This window comes from Leopardus geoffroyi, chromosome E1 (genome assembly GCF_018350155.1).
Source record: "Leopardus geoffroyi isolate Oge1 chromosome E1, O.geoffroyi_Oge1_pat1.0, whole genome shotgun sequence".
Taxonomy (NCBI): Eukaryota; Metazoa; Chordata; class Mammalia; order Carnivora; family Felidae; genus Leopardus; species Leopardus geoffroyi.
In genome coordinates this window covers 21,010,871-21,026,133 of record NC_059330.1, presented here as the reverse complement: position 1 = coordinate 21,026,133, position 15,263 = coordinate 21,010,871, and the positions used below count along the sequence as shown (strand labels likewise).

Below are 15,263 nucleotides of genomic sequence, written 5' to 3'. Positions count from 1 at the left end.
GCCTCAGCCTTCTTCCCCATCCATGTGTCCCCAACTCCTGCCCACACTGTACCCTCATGGCCAGGGTATCCCCAACTTCACTCACCTACAGACCCCCTGCAGGGTCTTTACCATCACCAGGTACCTAGCACCACATTTACTTAACATTTTCCTTTGAGCCGACTCACTTTGTTTACCTCAATATATTTTCGGAGAAAACTGTGTGTCACTATTATCGATGGATAATCAGCCATATCATCTACGAAATTGGGGTTTGATGTGCTAGTTACACTGCTTCCAACAGTCATTATAAAGTGCATAGTTGTTTAAAAACCGAGATGTCCATCAATGTACAACTTAAAAATCTGTATTTAGACCGGGCTTTGGGAAGCGCTGTCGTCTGCTGCTGGTCTCCTGGGAATAGCCCGGCTTAGTATCTCTGTTCAGAACTCAGGGATACAGGAGTGTGGAAACTTGTGTGCACGCACGCGTGTGTTTTCAACGATGGGACGCGGCCATCTGACCACTGCCACAGATAGATCACATCTTTATGCTCTTTGCCAGGTGCTCCAAGGAGCTGGGGGATGCATGGCAGTGAGTGTTCACGGTCCCCTGGTTCTCTGCTCACCTTTCTTATGCAGCAGCCCACACGGAGTGAGCCTTAACCACCACTGCCGGCCGTAGAAATAGGACTGAGAGAGGATGGGTCTCAGCTAGAAAACAGATGTTTTATGGAGGGGATTATATGCTAAAGTGGAATTTGTAAAGTGGGAGCTCCCAGAGGTCTGGGATTACTCTCATGAATGTCAAGGATTTAATGCTCTCCTGTTTCTCAAGAGGCAGAGAGATGTGCTAGGGTGGGCTTGGCTGTGGAACCACACAGGTTGGCTTTAAATCCAATTTGTGTCATCCTGGAAGTTGACTAAAGTCTTCTGAGCCTCATTTACTTTGTCTGTGAAATGGGGATAATAAAACCTCCTGTCCAGGGTCATGTTGACAATTAAGCAGGCATTTAAGATTTCCCTAAATTCATGAAAGATCAGTACAGACCTTCTGATTCGCTGAAAAGATAGATTCCACTCCGTGTAGATTCAGAGTTAAAGTGGAGAATATCTATTATCATATTCCAATATTTCGAAGTTGGGTTTTCCATTTATCTGCGGCAGCTGTCAACCAGGATATTGATTTAGACAGATCCCTCTGTGACCGATTGATGGCACAATGAAGGCGTTCCAGGGCCCCGCCTGACAATCGCCCGACAGGTCTCATGGCTTGACTCGGCCTCCCTGGCTTGGTGGCGAAGCCTAGGAGAACACGGGGCCATGCCTTCTGTGACGCGGGCACAGCCTGTGAATCCTCAGAGCAGCTTTCCTGGGTTGATTCGAATGGAATTAGATCACAGGATTGCTAGGGTCTTCCAGAATGTAGAGTAAATACCGCCCTCTTTCTTGCCCACGTTCAGAACCATTTGAACAATGAGAAGAAAAGAGGAAACAAGATGGAGGCCAAAATGTTGTCCCCATGACCAATAAGGTCCAGATGAGGGGTGGCCTCTGCGTGTGGGAAAATGGCTTCTTAAACAAATACCAAACCCTAAAATCATATGGACTCGCCCCACAATCAGGCAGCACAGGAGGGAAAGGGCCTGGCCGCGTGGCATGACAGCAGAGGACAGGAGAGGGGCCCGAGGTGGAGCTGGGGATAGAAGCCGCACCACCGGGGGAAACAGCAGAGGAAGATGAGACATCACCAGGGTGGATGTGGAAGGTTTTGTTATATTTCCCGACTGTGCCTCCACTCAAGCACCGGCGAACTTTAAGTCTTATTAGTTCTTGCCCACTGCCCAGGTGACCCCTGCACGAAACCGGTGACAGAGAGCCCCAGCATGGTTCAGTAGGAAGAGGTTGGAATGAGGAAGCCTGGATTTAAATACGGCTCTGCCGGGTACTAGCTGTGCGACCTTGAACCACTCTCTTCGGCCACCTGAGCTTCAGTGTCCTGATCTATAAAAGAAGATGTATGAATCCTATTCCCCAGGGTTGGTGGCAGTGATAAACGCGGAATGCACCTGCCCAGGCCTCACTAGTAGGGCGGAGCAGGTACTCAGATGGCCAGGTTAGCCAAAGAGCCATATACCCCAGATATGCTGGTTTGCCAAAGTTCAGTTGTCAATTTTTTTTTGTCCTTGAGAGGGCTAGCCAGGAAGAGGACAAAGAACCTGGCTGTAGGAGCATCTTGATTTATGGAGGAGGGACCCCTGGAGGGGGGAGAGGAGCAAGAGGAAGCAGCAGACTGAGGCCAGACCAGGCGTAGCTCCTCCCACTCCCGCGGCCTTGAGGCTGACAGCCTCTGGTTGCCTCCTGTGGCCCCAGGAGCAGATCACGGGGGCATCTGATTAAATGGGAACTCCCACCAGACGAAGCACTTCCGGCCTGAGCTGCACAGTGTTCGGTGACAGGAGGCCCATGTCTGCTTCCTGACCAGCTGCCTGGCATCCAAACATCTCGCATCTCCCTGGCAGGCTTTTTGGGAGAAGCTTTCCTGTCCCCAGAAGAGTGAGTGGTCACCTGGGTGGAGGGCCTGGGGGAGGAATGCCAGTAATGAGGTGGGGCCCGAGGGAGGGGCTACAGGGACCCCGCCTGCTGTGCGAGGCTACCCTGGCCTGACATCTCTATCATGGGAAAGATGTAGAGAAGGCAGCTCTTTCTGGATGGTCGTCTGCGCGCCACCGAGACGACTTGAGACGTCTCTTACTCTGCAGACCCCAAGTCAGGGCAGAGACGGAACCAACACCCATAGGCCCGGAGCATCCAGATCGATCATCTGAGCGTGCGCCCATTTGAAAAGCGCTGTGGCCTCTGTGTTAGAAGCTCACCCAACAAGTCTTTACCGGGCATCGACTATGCGCCAGGTCCAGATCTGGTGCGTAGCCAGGCAAATTAACAGGCTGATATGGAACACTGTGCTGAAGTGCGCCGATGAGGAAGACCCTACCTCGTCTAGAAGTCAGGGTGGGCTTCCTGGAGGAAGAGGCATTTAAGAGCGGCGCATGCAAAGACCTGGAGGCTAGAGAGAGGGGAGCTTATGGAGGGAGAAAGCAGAATGCTGACCGCAAGGGCATAGCAAACACTGCCCAGTGCTCCAATTTATGATGGTTTGCAAAGGTCTCAACAGCCGTGTCCCCAGGTCTCAGGAAACTCTTCTAAATTTATAACCATTGTTTTTAGGGGGTCAGGGTAGTAATAGTTACTGAGTGCCTGCTATGTGTCATGCCACACGCAATTACATGGCACCATCTTAAGATGGTTTATTTGTTCATTTGACAAACAGTTATTGAACGCTTACTATGAGCCAGGCAGTGTTCTAGGCACCAGACTGAACAGCAGTGAGCAAAACAGACAGAAGTCCCTCCCTGCAGGGTTTCACTCAGGCTCTCAGGGGCATAAGGATAAACAAATACATAAATGAACTATATGGTATGTCAGGTGGGGTCAGTGCTAAGGAGAAAGCTAAAGCTGAGAAGGGACCAGGGGTCGTGGGGGCAGGGAGGAGGGTCCCAATTTTAATTAGGGTGTTCAGGAAAAGCCTCATATTTGAGCCAAGACTTGAAAAGGGGGGATTGGTGTGCCTTGTAGATGTGTGGGGGAAGAACACTGGACAGCAGATGCAAAGGCCCTGAGGCAGGAGCGGGTCTGGTGCGTTCAGGGACGACGGAAGGGAGGACAGGGCAGCCAGAGCTGAGTGGGCCCAAAGGACGGAAAAGGAGGTAAGGTCAGCTCTCACAGACATGGCAGGCTGCCACTGGTAGCTTTACTAGGCTTTACTAGGAGTGAAAAAAATGGGGAAAAGATGGCAAGTTTTGAGCAGAGCAACAGTAGGTTCCGTTGTATCACTCTAGTGTCAAAAATAGCCTGGAGGGAGGAAGCAGGGAGGCCAGTGAGGAGGGAGGCAGGAGGGAGGACTCCTGGCAGAGTCCCCAGCACCTCCTCCCCTCTCAGGGATGAATGGGTTGAAGGAGCAGGCTTCGGAGCCCAAAAGCCTGGCAGTGCCGGGAGGCAGCTCCCACGGGAGGCAGCAGCAAGGTTTCTCCAGCTCCGTCTCTTGGATTTCACCTGCAGGAGGCTTCATGCCCGAACAAGCCAGTGCATGACTTCAGGCTCTGGTAGATCAGGGGGAGGAATGGGGCTCTGGAAAAAACAAAAACAAAACCTGTGGCCATGAAGATACCAGCTGCCTTTGTTAGGGCGCTAAGCGGCTGCAGCTCCAGAATGACACAGGCCTGTTGGGTTTGAATCCTAATGACTACACTCGGCGTGCCCTAGTTCCCTCACGTGTAAAACGAGATAATATCAGCTCCCAGGGCTATGCTGGGGATTAAATGAGATAATGTATGAGAGCTTCTTGACACAGCCCAAGGCACAGGGAATACACTCACTGGCGCTTAGCAGAAGTAGCTATAGCGATGCATTTTTTTTAAAAGTAGGCTCCCTGCCCAGCAGGGAACCCAACACAAGGCTTGAACTCCCGACCCTGAGACCAAGACCTGAGCTGAGATCAAGAGTCAGACGCTGAAGCAACTGAGCCACCAAGGCGCCCCAGCGATAGCCATGCTGTAGGAAGAGGAGATGGAGGCTGAGACCTTCAGAGACAGTGGGCTTACACTCCAGGGCACATAGGGCAGCACCAGCCGCTCAGGACTAGCCGTGAGATACCTGCCGTGGGCCAAGTGTGTACCTCATTCAATCCTTCCTCAACTCTGCCAGGGAGATACAGTTGCATTTTTTTACAGATTATGAAAACCAAGGCCCAGAGCAGTCAAGGAACTAGCTCAGGGTCCCACATCTACTAAGTGGCAGTGTTCAATCTGCCTAATTCCAGAGCCCAGCACATGCCCACGGTGCCTCCCCACACGGAGCACCGCTGCGGCCCCAACTATGAGCCACCCCAGCCCCAGCCCCGGCTGGCGTTTGGCTTTCCTAACGTGACTCACCAGCCACCGAGTGACATTTTTTCGGAAGCCTCCAGCAACCCCCTCTGGCCCTGAGGGAGCTCTGGACCTCCCCCAGGCAGCGTCTTTGGTCTTTGGCACGGTTGTGACTCCTCCATGCCCCATACCAGACTCTGTTCACTTCCGAGGGCCTGTCTTAAGAAACTACCACAAGCCGTGAGCTTAAAACAACAGAAATTTATTCTTTCACGTCCTGGCCCCAGAAGTCTGCAATCAAGGGTTTGGCAGGGGGGTGCTCCCTCCGACGCTGTAGGGGGCCCTCTTCCTTAACCTCTTCCGACTTCACGTGGGCCAGGCATCCCTTAGCTTGTCCAGGTAACACAACAGCAATCTCTGACCCGTCTTCCCTCGCATCTGCTCTCTGTGTCTCTCTGTGTCCAGCCACCCTCTCTTTTCTCTCTTAAAGACACCGGTCACGGATCCAGGGCGCCCTCTGAGTCCTTAATGAGTTACATCTGCAAAGACCCTATTTCCAAATAAGGTGACATCCCGAGGTTCCAGGTGGACATGAACTTTGAGGGGACACTATTCAGCCCCCTTACCGCCCACCCTCTGCTCTGCACCCAAACTTCACATCCTTCCCGCATGAAAAATGCAATCACCCCGTCCCATCGTGTCTCGAGATATTAACCCATTCCAGTGTCACCTCCAAGTCCAAAATCTTATCCAAAACTCATCAGTGCAGAAAGTTCCAAAGCTCATCATCTGCATCATCTAAATCAGGTATGCGCGAGACTCGGAGTTGGATTCATCCTGGGGCAAAAGTCCTGTCCACCGGGCCCCAAGGAGGAGATGGGGTGCGCTGGCTGCAGGGAGGCCGAGGCCGGGCCCACACGGGGTTCCTTGCCCTGGCAGAGCTCCGCACACAGAGCAGCACAGAAGAAGTGGAAAAGCTCAGATGATAGCCGTGCCCTCAGGAAGCAGAACAAGGGTCACCTTCCAGTGTTCCGAGCCCCCAAGCCATTCTGTTACCACGTTTTTTTTTTTTGTTTTTTTTTTTTTTAAATTTTTGTTCAACGTTTATTTATTTTTGGGACAGAGAGAGACAGAGCATGAACGGGGGAGGGGCAGAGAGAGAGGGAGACACAGAATCGGAAACAGGCTCCAGGCTCTGAGCCATCAGCCCAGAGCCTGACGCGGGGCTCGAACTCCCGGACCGCGAGATCGTGACCTGGCTGAAGTCGGACGCTTAACCGACTGCGCCACCCAGGTGCCCCTGTTACCACGTTTTTTTGTTGAATTTTTTGTCACATCCCCTCTGACTCATTCCAAAGTTGAGTTGAGTTTGACATAGAGCGGGGGCTCTCAGGGCCGGAAGGGGCAGAGGCACTGGACCAATTTGGTTTAGCCCGTGTATGTGGTTAGGCCTAGGAATGAGCACAGTGGTTATGCTTAAGAATGAGCACAGGTGCGCGTGAGCTGTTTTCCACATTTGTGGCTTTGGCTATTTTCCATCTCATGTTCCAGCTTCCAGCAGTGACCTTCCCAGGAACAGACAGCGAGACCAGTGCTGTGTAGAGGAAAGTGAATGGGACCAGAGCCACATGCCCTTAGGAGAAAGGGAGGGAAGGAGGCTGGGAAGGATGTGGTCACAGCTTTGTGTCTGGCCTCAACCTGATTAGGGGGGGAATCGGGACCATGAATAGCGTCAAAGATGAGGGTCTGTGAGCCGCAGACAAGACCCTCTCTGAAACTGCTCACCTGTCACCACAGGACCCAACAAACCACCCACAAACCACTATGCCCTCCCTCCAGCCAGGCCAGACGCTGCAGGGGCCCAGCCAAGAGAGCACATCGAGGCCTTTCCTGAGGCAAAGAGGAGCCCAGGAAGAGCTGGAGGCTTCGCTGTCCCCCATTTTTAGTAAATTACAGGGAGGTGCTCAGCCTGCCCCAAACCTCATAAAAGATGGATGGCATAGTTGTAGAACGTCCACGGGTTTTTGTGAACTTTGCCTTCCCTTTAAAAAGCGGCTAACTTCAAAGGCAAAAAAATCACCCCCGGGCGTTTTGGTGGTTCTAATAAAACACACTCCCCAGGAACCTGGGTTCTGTTTCAGCCTCAGAGAAGGAGGCGAAGTGGCCATGTGGGTGCCCACATGCCTTCTTCCTTGCGGGTGACAGGTTTTTCTCCCCCCACAACTGATTTATGCAGAGAACTGCCAGCCGGTGGCCATGACCTACTTTCCTCCTTACGATCCAGTATCCACCGCTTGGCAGGGCCCCCCACTTAAAGGAAACCAGGAGTACAGAAGCCAGACTCCGTGAGCATATGCACTGGGGGTGTCTTTTGACAACTGCTTTACAAAAAAATAAAATAAAAGCGTGTGTGAGTGTGTGTGTGTGTGTGCGTGCATATTTCCAATGGAGTGAGGGGTTCTTTTTTTTTAATGTTTATTTATTCTGAGAGAGAGAGAGACAGAGAGCAGGGGAGGGGCAGAGAGAGAGGGAGGGAGAATCCCAAGCAGGGTCTATGTCGTTAGCGCAGAGCCCAATGCAGGGCTTGAACTCACAAACCACGAGATCATGACCTGAGCCGAAATCAAGAGTTGGATGCTTAACCAACTGAGCCAGCCAGGCGCCCCAAGGGGTTCTTTAATTGAGCTCCTCTAGGCATAAAAGTTGGGATGTGAGGCTCCCGATCTTCTGATAGTTGTTGTCCAAAGCAAAGTTGGCCTACCCAGCTGCTGCCCATCAGCTAGGCTGACGCCCTGTAGGAAAGATGTGCAGATTTGCCTGGGTGGCTGGCTCCTCGTGCTGCTCGAGTGCCAGCGTCCTGTACTTCCGTGGGTGTGAATGTGCAGGTGCGTGTGTTTGCATTTACAATTCAGGGACCAAAAGTGTCATTACAGTTTTGAAATTCTGGAAAGAGTTCAGGTGTGTATGAGTCGGGTCACATGGTAGCTTTCAACTCAGGAGAAAATAACGTACAGAGTGGTATAGAATATGAGGTATCTATTTCTAGTACGAAGATCTCTGTAAGGGAGGAAGAATAATTTCCCCTCTACCCTTCTGAGTTCTTAGCTGAGACCCTGTCCCAACAGATGGATGAACAAGAGGAAAATAAAGGACTTATTAGCATGTGTACCTCATGCTGTACGTGGAGTTACCCTGGTAAAGAAGAGGAACCCAAAGAGATAGCTTTAGAATTCAGGCTTGAATATCATCTTCCTAGGGAAAGGGGAGAGGGTGTGGCCTCTTATGGGAGAGCAAATTATCTCCAGGAAAGATGAACAGGCCCTTCGAAGAATAGGTGGGAGGTGTGATCGTTTGTGACACAGTTTGTCTACATGTGGGGTCAACTTCTAGTCCTCTCTCCTGTGACAAGACTCCGTCTTCCCTGGTTTTTAAACTTCCAGGAGGGATGGGGCGCTTGGGTGGCTCAGTCGGTTGAGCGTCCAACTACAGTTCAGGTCATGACCTCAGTCAGGTTTGTGAGTTCGCGCCCCGCGTCAGGCTCTGTGCTGACAACTCACAGAGCCTGGAGCCTGCTCTGGATTCTGTCTCCCTTTCTCTCTGCCCCTCCCCTGCTCACACTCTGTCTCTGCCTCTCTCAAAAATAAACATTAAACTTCCAGGAGGGGATCTATGATCATTGAATTCCTTTCCGACAGGAAACCTGTTCCTATATTGCTGTTTTTTAAGTGCCCGCGGTTCAAAATGGTCACTACGCCAAAGTGACATGTTTTGGGGTGGTGTGTCCCGAGTTCCTGCAGTCATATTTGGGGTGGCTCCATCTGCCACCCTCCTAGGGAAACAGTACTCAGGGATGGCTGGAACAGCCCGGATGTGCAGGGCCTGGGCAAAGGAGGATGTGGGGTTCGGGTGCAGAGCCTCAGCGTGGGCATTGGCCCAAGTCGTCGATGCTAGAATGTTAGGAGATTGAGAATCCTCTAGTGCAGCTGTCTTTAAGTGGGTGACCCAGACCGCCGAGGGGACAGGCATGGGAAAGTTTCCAAGGAGGTACACAGGCACAGAGAATGGTACAAGAATCAGGTCTCCAGATCCTCAGTTTCCATGTGGTCCTGTGCCTGGGACAGTGCCCACAGTCTGCCAGGATGGCCCTTCTCAGCTCCCCCTTCTTCACCCACTTGCCCATCACAGAGGAAAAGCCGGCCTCACAGCCTCTAGGGGACATCCTCCTGAGAGGCACAATCAAAGGGTCCATTCAAGAATTCCTAGCTCCATGGGATGCCTGGGTGGTTCAATTGGTTAAGCATCGGACCCTTGATCTCAGCTTAGGTCATGATTGCAAGGTAGTGAGAGCCTGCTTGGGATTCTGTCTCTCTCCTCTCTCTCTGCCCCTCCCCTGCTCATGTGTATGCGCCTGCTCTCGCGCTCTCTCTCTCTCTCTCTCTCTCTCTGTCAAAATAATAAACACTAAAAAAAAAAAAAAAAAAGAAAAAGAAAAAAAAGAATGCATATAGCTCCAGAGGGAGAAACCCCTGAGGACAAAGCAAGGGGGGCTTCACGAACCTAGAGGGTGTTGTTATGCTAATAGATTTCACTTACTGGTGGAATCTGAGCAACCAAAGAAATGAACAAACACACAAAACAACAGACTCTTAAATACAAAGAACAAACTGGCGGTTGCCGGAGGGAAGGTTGGGGGTGGGGACGGACAAAATCGGTGAAGGGGATTAGGAGTACAAACTTCCAGTTAAATAAGTAAGTTACAGAGGTGAAAAGTACAGCATTGGGGATGTAGTCAATAACACCGTAATAATGCTCTGTGGTGACAGATGGTGACTGCACTTAGCACGGTGAGCGCTGCATAATGCGTGCAATTGTGGCTGGCATTGCCACGTCGCACACCTGAAACTACCGTAACATTGTGTGTCCCTATGCTTCAATAGTAATACTTAAAAGAAAAAAAAAAGTAGTCTTTCTGTCTGGGGCTCTGTGTCGCCTCTGCCCACCTGCTTTGTCATGCACCCCTCCGCATTTAGAAGCGGCCATGGAGAGGCATGTTAATGGGTTCCTTCGAATTGGAAAATGATGTCAGGCTTCGTTGTCTGGAAGTAAGTGTGATGTGGCTTATTGGTTTGACAGTGAGGACGGCTTTGCCAATGGGGTTCACAACATGATACCCCCAAATGTAGCACCTTGGCGTATAGATTATCTTAAGCTGAAGGAATCAGAGAAAATGAAAGAAACAGAAAGGTTGTCCTGACTTCCCCATCCCTTTGCCCTTCTCCTCTGACAAAGGTCATAAAATTCCTATGGCCAAGGTGCCCTCCCTGCTCAAAGAGGAAGGAAGGAAGGCATCCTTCACACCAGAGATGAGGATTTGGGGGCTCGGAAGGTTGGACGAACCCACCTTGTCAGCTAACCCTTCTTTCTCACCACTTAATGACCCCAGCCCCAATCACAGACGTACTGTGTCTTTGTCTAAAAGGTATAAAGTCGTTCCGGTTCTGGTCACGTCTTCTGGTCTTTACTCTCTCGTGAAGGCTCTCACGTACACGCAGACATTCAGAACAACTTGTGTGCTTTCCTCCTGTTAATCTGTCTTACGTCACTCTAATTTTCAGACCCAGCCAGACATCCCCAGGGGCCCCGGGACAACTTTTTCCTACCCCCACCCCCACCCCAGGCTGTAGGATGGACGTTTTAGCAAATTCGTGGAGCCACATTCACAGCGCAAGATCGTAGCGAAGACATATTTAAAGTACACATACGAAATAGATTTAAAGTACAAACACGAAATAAAGTGCAAATACTACTTAAGAAGGCTTGAGGATGTTCAGCTTGAAGAGCATGTTAGCAAAGCTGGTTGAGCATTAGCGTTGGTGCTGGAGATGTCCTAGACAACAAGTATTCGTAGAGGAGGAAAAAAAGGAATGAGTGGCTATGAATGGGGACATTGAAGCTGCTGAGGACTCTTGGTTTTTCCAGGAAAAAAAAAATGAGTGGCCCTGAGTTATACACTTAAAAATGGTAAAATGGTAACGTTTTTGTTATGAATGTTTTACCGCAGTAAAAATAATAATTAGTGACAAAGCTGGGTCGCACCGGGTGTCCCGACTCCTATTCAGTGGCCCCTGCTTGCCTCCCTCCCGTTGTTCATCTGCTTGGTGTTCTGCAGGGATTGGCTGAGAGATGCTGGCAAAGCAGGAGACTCCATGCCGACAAATGCCCAAGCAAGATGTGATCCTAACCAGAGAAGCAGGCTGGGAGGGAGGGCTTGTGGGACTGCGAGGTAGTGGGGCCAGGGGGCAGTCCCAGGACCCCGATCATAGTGCCTAAAGGGACCTCTCAAGCCTGCATCCGGTGGGCATCAGTCAGTTTGTGGGGCTTGGGACCCCAGTGGTGGACCATCAAGTCTGGGACAGGCCTCCAGCTAGCACCCCCAGGACAGGGCGACAGGGTCCAGCCATGACGAGACAGAGCTGGCACCAGCTAGAGGCAGCAAGCCCCCCTCAGATCCAGGCCCCGTGTTTAAGAGAGTCCATTCTAGACCTCAGCCAGCCGTCCACCTCCCTCTCTCCGGGCCACACTCCAGGCATCCAGTACCTGGGATTCCCTTCTGGAAGGGTGCCAAGTCCCACAGATGTTAGGGCCAGGACTGCGCAGGGACAGGGGTACGTTTTCTCTGGAAGGCAGGGAAGACGAGTGTCTGGCCTGATGATGTCATGTCCAATACCAAGAAGGCACCCGGTGGCTTTTCTCTCCCTTCATGCTGAGCAGCACGGTTAGCACACAGGTTGGCCTTTGGCCATAAGCTGACTCCACTGCCCAGCTCTTTTCCTCCACTTGGATGCCCAGCTCACTAAGGAGCAGAGAGCCCTGTTTTGGGCTCCCGAAGCTGGGTGACTCTTTGGCTTGCCCCCTTGTTTGTTTGTTTTTCATATTTATTTATTTTGGGGAGGGCAAAGCAAGCAGGGGAGGGGCAGAGAGAGGGGGACAGAGGACCCAAAGCAGGCTCTGAGCTGACAGGTTGACACCAGCGAGCCCGACGTGGGCTTGAACTCACGAACTGCGAGATCATGACCTGAGCTGAAGTCGGACACTGAATCGGCCACCCAGGTGCCCAGCTCACCGCCTTGTTTAACAGAAAAGCATCTTCTGTTTCTCTCCCCCAATGCACCTGGCATGGTAATGAGCTCATAGCAGGCATTTGCTAAATAGTTCATTGGTATTAACTATTAGGAAATGCATTCCGTAAGCCTACATAGGAAATGAGTAAGAGTCCCTGAGTGCACATGCTTGGCTATTCTCTGTAATATCTCCCTGAGCAAAATCCAGGGCATGCCGTGTGTGTGTGATATGTTTTACTCTTTATTAAGTACATTTACCACTTTCATGGAGTATCCATCCTGTGCTGGATGTTTTACCTCACCGACAATTGGCAACATTTTTCCCATTTTACAGATGAGACAGGTGTGGCTTAGACAAGGGCAACTGTTCCAGTCACACAGCAAGTAGGTGGCAGGGCTGGAATGGGTCCCCAGGACTGCCGGCCTCCAAAGCTTTTGCCAGTGTGTCTGTGGCTTCACGACACAGTGGAGGAGCACTGTGGGCCTTCCAAGGAAACAGCCTGAGACACCCGCTGGGTTTTCCCCAGACTGGTTTCTATGGCCCTGCAGTTCCCTGGAACATGGGAGAATAGCCATCTGCAAACAGAGCTATACAAGCCTCTCTGAGCACAGAGCCTGGCTTACACCTCTTCTGTGACTTAAGCAAGAAGTAGATTCCTGAAAATACATTCACAAGTCAATACTTTATAAAATATATCATATAATACATATACTTTACACAATATCATATAGTACATATACTTTATAAAATATATCGTATAATACCCACAATATCATGTAATACATATATACTTTATAAAATATATAATACCCACAATATCATATAATACATGTGCTTTATAAAATATATCCTGTAATACCCACAATATCATATAATACACATACTGTATAAAATATATCCTATAATACCCACAATATCATGTAATACATATATACTTTGTAAAATATATAATACACACAATATCATATAATACACATACTTTGTAAAATATATCCTATAATATCCACAATATCATGTAATACATATATACATGTAATACATAATACATATATATAAAATATATAATACCCACAATATCATATAATACATGTACTTTATAAAATATATCCTGTAATACCCACAATATCATATAATACACATACTTTATAAAATATATCCTATAATACCCACAATATCATGTAATACATATATACTTTATAAAATATATAATACCCACAATATCATATAATACATGTACTTTATAAAACATATCCTGTAATACCCACAATATCATGTAATACATATATACTTTATAAAACATATAATGCCCACAATATCATATAAAACATGTACTTTAAAATATATATCCTATAATACCCACAATATCGTATAATACACATACTTTATAAAATATATCCTATAATACCCACAATATCATGTAATACATATATACTTTATAAAATATATAATACCCACAATATCATATAATACATGTACTTTATAAAACATATCCTGTAATACCCACAATATCATGTAATACATATATACTTTATAAAACATATAATACCCACAATATCATATAAAACATGTACTTTATAAAATATATCCTATAATACCCACAATATCGTATAATACACATACTTTATAAAATATATCCTATAATACCCACAATATCATGTAATACACATATACTTTATAAAATATATCCTATAATACCCACAATATCATATAATACACATACTTTATAAAATATATCATATAATACCCACAATATCATATAATACACATACTTTATAAAATATATAATACCCACAATATCATATAATACACATACTTTATAAAATATATCCTATAATACCCACAATATCATATAATACACATACTTTATAAAATATATCCTATAATACCCACAATATCATATAATACACATACTTTATAAAATATATCCTATAATACCCACAATATCATGTAATACATATATACTTTATGAAATATATAATACCCACAATATCATATAATGCACATACTTTATAAAATATATCCTATAATACCCACAATATCATATAATACACATACTTTATAAAATATATAATACCCACAATATCATATAATGCACATACTTTATAAAATATATCCTATAATACCCACAATATCATGTAATACATATATACTTTATAAAATATATCCTATAATACCCACAATATCATATAATACGTATACCGTACACTCAGTGGTCAAAACCACTCTCATCTCTTTTGAATGTATTTTCATTGCTGCATCAGCTAGAAGTGGGGACCTTACCATTAACTCCACACCCACGCTGTGTGTGACAGCTTGCACAATACCCCACCCGCGTTATTTTATTTGGTACATGTGGACACGATTAGCCCCATTGCACAGGAGAGAAAAACAGAGGCTTATAGAGATGTGGCTTCCCCCAGATCACCCCACACCCTGGGTGTGGCTCTGCTCTGTGCCTCACACCATCAGCTAACAAGACGAAAGGGATAGTAGATGTTTCCCTTGGTGTGGCCTCTGGCCCGGTGGGAAGGTCTCTGTGTTACCTTTCCTTTCACCTGGATATTGTAACTTGTCACTGGGTATTGGCTTCCCTCAAAGAGGAGCAGTCTCACCAGAGTGACTTCTAAGCCCAGAATAGCAGAGGCTCTCATAAAAATTGAGTTAATATAGCAGAAACTGAAGCCCACAGTTATCTGCTATCACTTTCAAGCAGACAGCTGCAAGCTTTTGGCCCTGAGGGGCCTTCTGACAATTCATTAGGCAGAAGTGGAAGGTACCCCTGTGCCTTGCCCCAGAAAATGAGTCATTCGGTGGCCAGCCTGTGTGTGTACCTCAGACTTTCATGACCAGCATGGGTCCCACCTGGGACATGGGGAAGGGAACAGATGTCCTGTATGGCCCTCCTCAGCTGCCTGGCAAAGCCCCACAGGCCCCATCTGGGTCCCAGAATCAAGGCAGCTCGGGGCCAGAAAGGACTTTCAAGGTCATCTAGTTCAAATGCCTAGCAAAGGCTAGAATCCCACCCAGTGGTACCCATTCCCTCTTGAAATCCATAGGTGATAGGGAATTCAATACCTCCAGGAGCAGCCAGAGCTGGAAAGTTCCCCAAGAATCATCTAATCTGATCCCTTTACTGTCCAGATGGAGACATTTTCCACACCAGAGAAACAGCTTGTTCCAAGGTCACCCAGCTAGGCCAGCAACGAGGAGATGTCTATTTACCCTCCCCTGCACGTCC

The 15,263-nt window shown here is 48.2% G+C and overlaps 1 protein-coding gene and 1 long non-coding RNA gene across 3 annotated transcripts in view; one reads left to right on the top strand and one right to left on the bottom strand.

The window, feature by feature from the left end:
• The window catches only part of ASIC2 (acid sensing ion channel subunit 2), a 1,016,483-nt gene that overhangs the window by 794,749 nt on the left and 206,471 nt on the right, over nt 1-15,263 (top strand). The gene's annotated exons all lie outside the window — the stretch shown is intronic.
• LOC123603331 lies at nt 12,246-14,647 on the bottom strand. The gene is made up of 2 exons (XR_006714840.1): nt 14,230-14,647; nt 12,246-12,681 (listed from the first exon to the last, which is right to left on the bottom strand). It is a non-coding gene; the product is annotated as an uncharacterized LOC123603331 (long non-coding RNA).